The sequence below is a fragment of the Episyrphus balteatus genome, chromosome 2 (genome assembly GCF_945859705.1).
Source record: "Episyrphus balteatus chromosome 2, idEpiBalt1.1, whole genome shotgun sequence".
Lineage (NCBI taxonomy): Eukaryota > Metazoa > Arthropoda > Insecta > Diptera > Syrphidae > Episyrphus > Episyrphus balteatus.
In genome coordinates, this window is record NC_079135.1 from 133589661 (window position 1) to 133596207 (window position 6547).

The following is a 6547-nucleotide window of genomic DNA, read 5'->3' on the forward strand; positions in this document are numbered from 1 at the left end:
AGGTGTTGTATATGTATAGCCAGAGTTTCTCTAGGTAACGCCATATTTTTTTACTCTAATGGAGATTTGTACTTATTTAAAAATAATAATAAAACAAAATTATCCCTACCTAATCATCTATAAATTTTCTTATAAAAAACAAACGGGAAGTCCAATGGACTTTACTCTTTTTGCATGCTCTTTGAATTTGTTAGCGGAAGGTTTATGGTTAAAAAAAAAATCAGAAAAAAAGCTAAAACAATAGAGATTGGCGAATTATTTACCAATTAAGAAATTAAATCAAAAAATTTTAACTTTAACATTCATTGTTATGGCTTAACGGGGACGATGTTATTTACTGTAATGTAGTTAGAATTTTTGATATTTTAAATAGACAAACTACGCTTACATAATAATTATATAATTATTAAGATACAACAAAAGATAACATGATTGAAGTCTATATAAATGGAAGATCTTCAATTCATTAAATTAATTTGAAAAATAAATGATGGATATACATATACATAGGTACCTACAACAAATAATTATGTGTATAATTGTACTTACCTTTTATTATTCAGATTTTTCTTGATAAATAATTTATTTAGACACTGAAGTCTTGTTATTGTGCTTTGATGATTCAACATAACTAGGTGAGTTTTTCGTCTTTTCCTGCAACTGTGCTTCTGTTTACCGATGCTTGATTTATATTTCAACGTTTTTGATTGACTTATTAATGAAGCAGTAAATAGACCATCTGTAAAATGTTTACTAATGCTCTGCTTCTGAGGAGATTTAAGTTTTTGTTCTTCTTTTTAATTAAAAATGTAACTCGGCATGCCTTAGTTTTTTATTTTTTTAATTTCTGGATACTTACTTTTGTTATTGAAGTTTTTTAATGATCTTATATAAAATCTTGGATGATAATAGGCTATAATCAAAATATGAACACATATGTTAGGTTTTAATCAATGATTTCTCGCCTATTCGCATCCAAAAATGTGCAGGTTCAATAGTTTCATTAGGTTTTTTTTCGCCTTCATGAACATCGGAAAATTCGACTTACATTTGCACCACTTCCTGACGCTACCAAAGGGGATCAATAATTTCTCCTTCTGAATCGATATTTTTTTCATGTATGCCTTTTTTATTTCTATCGGAACTTTTCTTATCGGCAACTACAAATCTTTGGCGTTGACAATGTTTGATATAGAAGCATTTCACCAATTTCAGCACAATTTAAGCATAAGGCATTGATTGATGACTTTAATTTTAAATTTTCTGGGATATATGTAACTGTCTGGCAATATTTTCCAGGTTTTTTTCTTGGTTAAAAGACTAGACGAATAAAATTCACGGAAAGGCGCTTCTTACTCTCCATTTTCGACGTTTTAACTTAATTAACTTAATTCTAAACAAATTAATCTGCTATTCGGGAATTAAAAAAATTATTTTTTGTTTTATAAATTTTGATTTATAAATTTATGCTGACCGTGTCATCGGTAGAATTATTCTTAAACTTAGGCAAAATTGAAACGCCAAACAAAATGTTGTAACTCTTATATTGGTCGTTCAGCGAGCGTCACATTTGCATTCGACGGCAGGATATTTATCGACTTTGGTTTCCAAGATATAATTCTGAAATTCAAAAAAATAGCAAGATATTGCCATTTTCTACAATCAACTGCATATGGGTTAAAACCATCGAGGTGCAAAATTTCGAGGACGGAATTCTTAAAAAATCAACTTTGTTTTATGATACAAATTGCATGCTCAGATGTTCGCTTTAGCTATAATTTGTCGATTCATGAACGAGCAGAGCACAAAAAAGCATTTTTTTATTTCAATTTACATCAAAACTTCATAAAAATTTCTACAAAAAAATGCTTTTTATGCATGTCAGAAATACTATATAAGTAATTTTTGCTTTTATTTTTTGGTAACTTTTTCGATAGAAGTGTATATTACAGCCATACTTAGATATGGCTGTAATATGTGTGTAAGACCACATTATTTATTCGGATTCTCAGAGCGTTCTCGGAAATGACATTTTGACCTTAATTTATTTTTATTTTTATGTCACAAAGTAAAACGAAATATTTTTGATATTATATTGTAGTGGACTTGATTTTTTATTATATGACCAATTATCAACTATGGTTAATTGATGTACGCTACTTTAAAATGAAACTAAAACTAGCTTCTCACATACATTTTATATATTTATCCATAAAAATAAAAAAATGATAAATTTATATAATATCGATACCTTCCTGTAAGAATGTATTAAGCGACATTTCTAAAATTGTTCAGGAAACGCAAAAAACAACATTATTCGAGTGAGGAAATGTATGGGTTGCACAGTTTTATTTTTTCTCTAGTTTAATTTTCATACATGATAGAACAAGCAAAATGGTACCAAAACGTGGCGCTTAACTCATAGTTACATCCACATCAAACAGTCATTTTTGAAGAAAATTTCGCTTAAGACAGTCTTACGGGAAGGTATTGATATCAACTTTAAAAACTCCTTGCAGCACCATTTGTATGTTAGATGATTAAAATATTGACACTTAAAAAAATGTTGGTTTGATGCGTCATTTTTTTGGGGACAACTTTTATAATTGTAGATCTAGATATAAAAAATAACACAATTTAATTTTTTTGTAAGGCCACGTCCTGAGCGGCAATTTCAAAACCCTACAAGTGCTAAGAAAACGGTTCTATGACAGATACCGTTAATAAAAAAATTTTTTTTTGTTAAAAGATAGGCCTTGTCTAAAAACCCTGACTTAATTTTATTTCTTTTTAATCGTTTAAAGAGTTCTGGAGAAAATTATACTTTTCCAGGATGCATCACAGATATCGTTAGATGAGGTTAAAAAAAATTAATTCGATAGAATCATCTGCACAATCTCCAAAAACTGCTTCATACCAAGTTTGAAGCGAATTGGTCCATCCATTTAGGCTGTAGCTTCTTAAATTGTCAGAAATTCGAGTCAATCTGGAGTCCTAGGTTCGATTCCTGTCGGGACCTGTTTTTTTTATTTTAATGAAAAAATTTATATTTTTTAATATTTTTCCTCACAAGAAACCATAATTTTCACCATTTACTAAAATGTTCGTGTTTATTTATATAATGTAGTTCGCCGCTCAAGATTTCAATAAAAATAGAACTGAGCTGAGCGGCTGAGCGACGGACGTCGCCACTCCCATACTTTTCATATTATGGTCTTATTTAGGATTGTTGCTCAACCGCTCAGCCACTCAGGACGTGGCCGTACCCTAAAAGATATATCCAAATTTATAAAGAGTATTGTGTATGTGGCGTTAAGAAAAGAAAAACTTAAAAACAGTTGACTTTAATGTGTTTTTAAGCCATTTGAATTTCAGTTTTTGAGTTATGGACATGTCCGGGAACGCTGTTTTTGAGTATATTAGATGCAATAAAAAAGAAATGTTAACTTTTCTAAACCAAATATATATATTCCTAGAAGCGTGCCAATTATTTTAATTGGTGAATGCGAAAAAAACTTCAATTAAATGTTTTTTTTTATTTAAAAAAAATGTCTGGACATCAAATTTTCCACCTCTAGATTTTGACCCATATCTGCTCAACTTACCCAAATTTCCTAGAGATCAACTTTGTTTTCTTTCCGCTTATTTTTTTTACTTTATAAAATGTTGTATGAAAGTTAACTTTGTCTCCGGTTGCCCACAATTTTCTCCTGTTTTTATCGAAAAAATCCATGAAATCAATGCTGAGTTAGTTACCCAACGTGCCGCTTTAATATAAAACTGTGTTCTCTTCAAAAGTCGGAACGTTTTTTGTTGCTCCTAGACACATATCCAAGCATTTTGGTTGAAAAATATTCGCTGGGATAAAGGAACAAAAATGGGTAACAATCACTTGACTTCTTCCATGACGATTACTGAGAAAACGATTTACTTGCGTGGGAGGCTCTACAAATTGTTTGAAAAGATGTTTGTCTTTAGTTCAATTTCAATTGTAAACAAAAACAAATATTTCATATTTTTAAAGGACCTACTTTCAAACGCTTGTAAAAATAATTCCGCGTCGATCTGCACACTCCTCAATTTGTGCAATATTATTTATTATTATTATATAATATTATTATTGTGTTCTTTTGGACACGCATCTAATAAAATATTTAATGTTTTTAATCTTAGGAAATATAATTTAATTCTTTTTTCTTTGCAATTAAATTTGTTTTGTAAATTTTGTAGTAATTTGATGGGAAAGTATCGTCGGGAAAATAATCTTTTTTGACAGCTGACAGCTTTTTGTGTTTGATTTGAACGAAGGTTTACACTAGATTACAAGTTGTACAGTATGGCTTGACGACCAAAGATATTTTATCATTAAACATGTTTGATGATGTTCAACACCTTTTTTCTTGTTTCCTAGTTTATTAAACCATGCAAATTTTCAAACAATCTTTTATTTGCTTTGATTAATTTGTTTTAATTGGTTGCTCAAACGTGGTCTTCCAACTTATTATTCGTTTAAATACAGACTTTCTATCAAGCCAAGATGTGCAACGTGTGTTTCAATGTAAACACAACTACATTTTGTATTCACAGTTGACAGATGTCTTTTTCTTCGTTAAGTTTTTTTTTTTTTTTTTGCAAAAACAATACTTTGTTTAGTTTTATTATTGGTTTGTCTTGTGTGTTGCAGGTTTGTTCTTTGTATTCATCAAAATTTTGTGAAAATAATTTATTTTTTATTCCTAGGAAAATTAAAATAAATGGATAAGCTGAACAATAAGTGCAACATTATTTTTGGCTGCAGATTTTTTTGCAATCGTAAGTCTAGCCATGCCCGATTGGATTGTCACAGAAGAAGCTGGTAATAAGATAAAAATTTAATTTAATAAAAACAAATAAATGAAAATTTATATTTCTTTGTTTTAAGGTGACATCCGCTAAGGACTAATGTGGACTTGCATGACTTTGTATAATAGGCCGCAAGTATGTTTCACTCCGGAGCTGCAAATTGAATGGCTGTTGGCATTAATTTGCATATTTGTTGGATGCATTTGTGTCACTACCACAGTTATTCTTTTGGCTTCGAGTACCTGGGACCGCAATGTTATTCCTTATGCCAGATGGGTAGGATTCACAGCGATGGTGTTGTTTTGCCTTGCTGCAGTGATTTTTCCACTTGGTTTTCATGTGGATGAAATTGGTGGGCAAGCATATCAACTTTCGAATACTTACAAGATCGGAATCTCGTACATCATGTTCGTGTTGGCGCTCTGAATAACAGTTGTGTCAGAGCTATTTGCAGGAAAAGTGTGTTTACCACATTTTTAATATTAGGTAGGTACATTAGCATGTAAATAAACTTGTACAATAACTTATTTCTTATTTCATTTAACAATTAGGAAATGAGCGATTTCCCTGTGGACCATGGTTTGGACTTTACTTCAGTTCAAAGATGATTAATGTATGGATTCATTGGTCGCAACGATCAGAACAGAAGCTGTTCCATAATTATTTTTTTATTGAAATTTGAAAAATAAATAAATGTGCCGTGCGAGACGATGGCCCGCAGCATTTTTTTGAAAAGCGCATATTAAAATAATAAATAAATTAAAAATATCAAATGCATTCATTAAAAATAAAACAAAATAAAATACACTAAGAGTCAAGAGAATAAAAGTGTTTTTTATCTTGTGTTTTGTATCTTCTGATCATCTATCATCTAATTGACGAATAAAAAATCAGGGGTAAGTTAAAAATAAAAAAAAAAAAAACGGAATAAAAAAAACTCCCCGGTCACCTTTAGGGATTGACCCTAGGACAGGAAAATTAGTCGCACACAAGGACGACATCTAGACGCACTCGGCTATCGAGACCGCTGTCGAAGATAAAAATGTCTTCTGCTACTCATGTTACTTCTATTACTAGCTAGATGTCGCACATATTACTGATCATAATATGTAGTAGCAGCGACACAAACCTAAATAAGTACAGCATTACTGACAGTTATCTCAAAATCCAAATTTTAACTGTCATTTTAAATACTTCTACTAATTGCCACAAGTAAATTTAGTAAGTGATCAAAATCCGCAATCTTATTCTTAACAATGAGTATGGTGCAGTGGACAAAGTTGTTGGTCGGCAACTTCACCATAGCAGGTTCGAATCCTGCAGTGGGCTATGAAAATAAAAATAGTTCCAAAGTAAAGTGGCGACTGGTGAGTGGAAGGTGTGGTAGTCACACGACAGGTGGGTGGAAGGTGTGGTAGTCACACGACAGGGAGTGGGAGTTAGGGCAGTAGGGCGATAGGGGGTGAGTGGGAGAGATAGGGGAGAGAGGGGCAAGAGGGGGGTTGCGCAGCGGGGCGGAGCGAGAGAAGTGTTGGAAAAATGAAAAGATTTTTTGGACGGCATGACGGCCGCGCGCGCGGCCGTCATGCCGTCCAAAAAATCTTTTCATTTTTCCAACACTTCTCTCACTTATGTAAAAAGATAACCCACTTATAAGGCATTTTAGGATTTTTAGGTGAAAATGGGAAATTTTTTTGAAAAGTGT

General features: G+C 31.7%; 1 protein-coding gene and 1 pseudogene across 7 annotated transcripts in view; one reads left to right on the plus strand and one right to left on the minus strand.

Annotated features, from left to right (window-relative positions):
• The window catches only part of LOC129908915 (ras-related protein Ral-a), a 154982-nt gene extending 151125 nt beyond the window's left edge, over positions 1-3857 (minus strand). For 6 of the 7 annotated variants that reach the window (XR_008771363.1, XR_008771365.1, XR_008771370.1 and 3 more), the window contains exons 1-2: positions 3606-3857; positions 550-1620 (exon numbers count right to left, since the gene is read on the minus strand). The gene's annotated coding sequence lies outside the window, so the exon portion shown is untranslated. The remainder of the gene's footprint in view (positions 1-549; positions 1621-3605) is intronic. The other variant, XR_008771364.1, reaches the window with a different exon arrangement.
• Positions 3858-4754: 897 nt separating this feature from the next.
• On the plus strand, positions 4755-5658 carry LOC129910767 (uncharacterized protein C16orf52 homolog A-like; annotated as a pseudogene).
• The last annotated feature ends 889 nt before the right edge of the window (positions 5659-6547 follow it).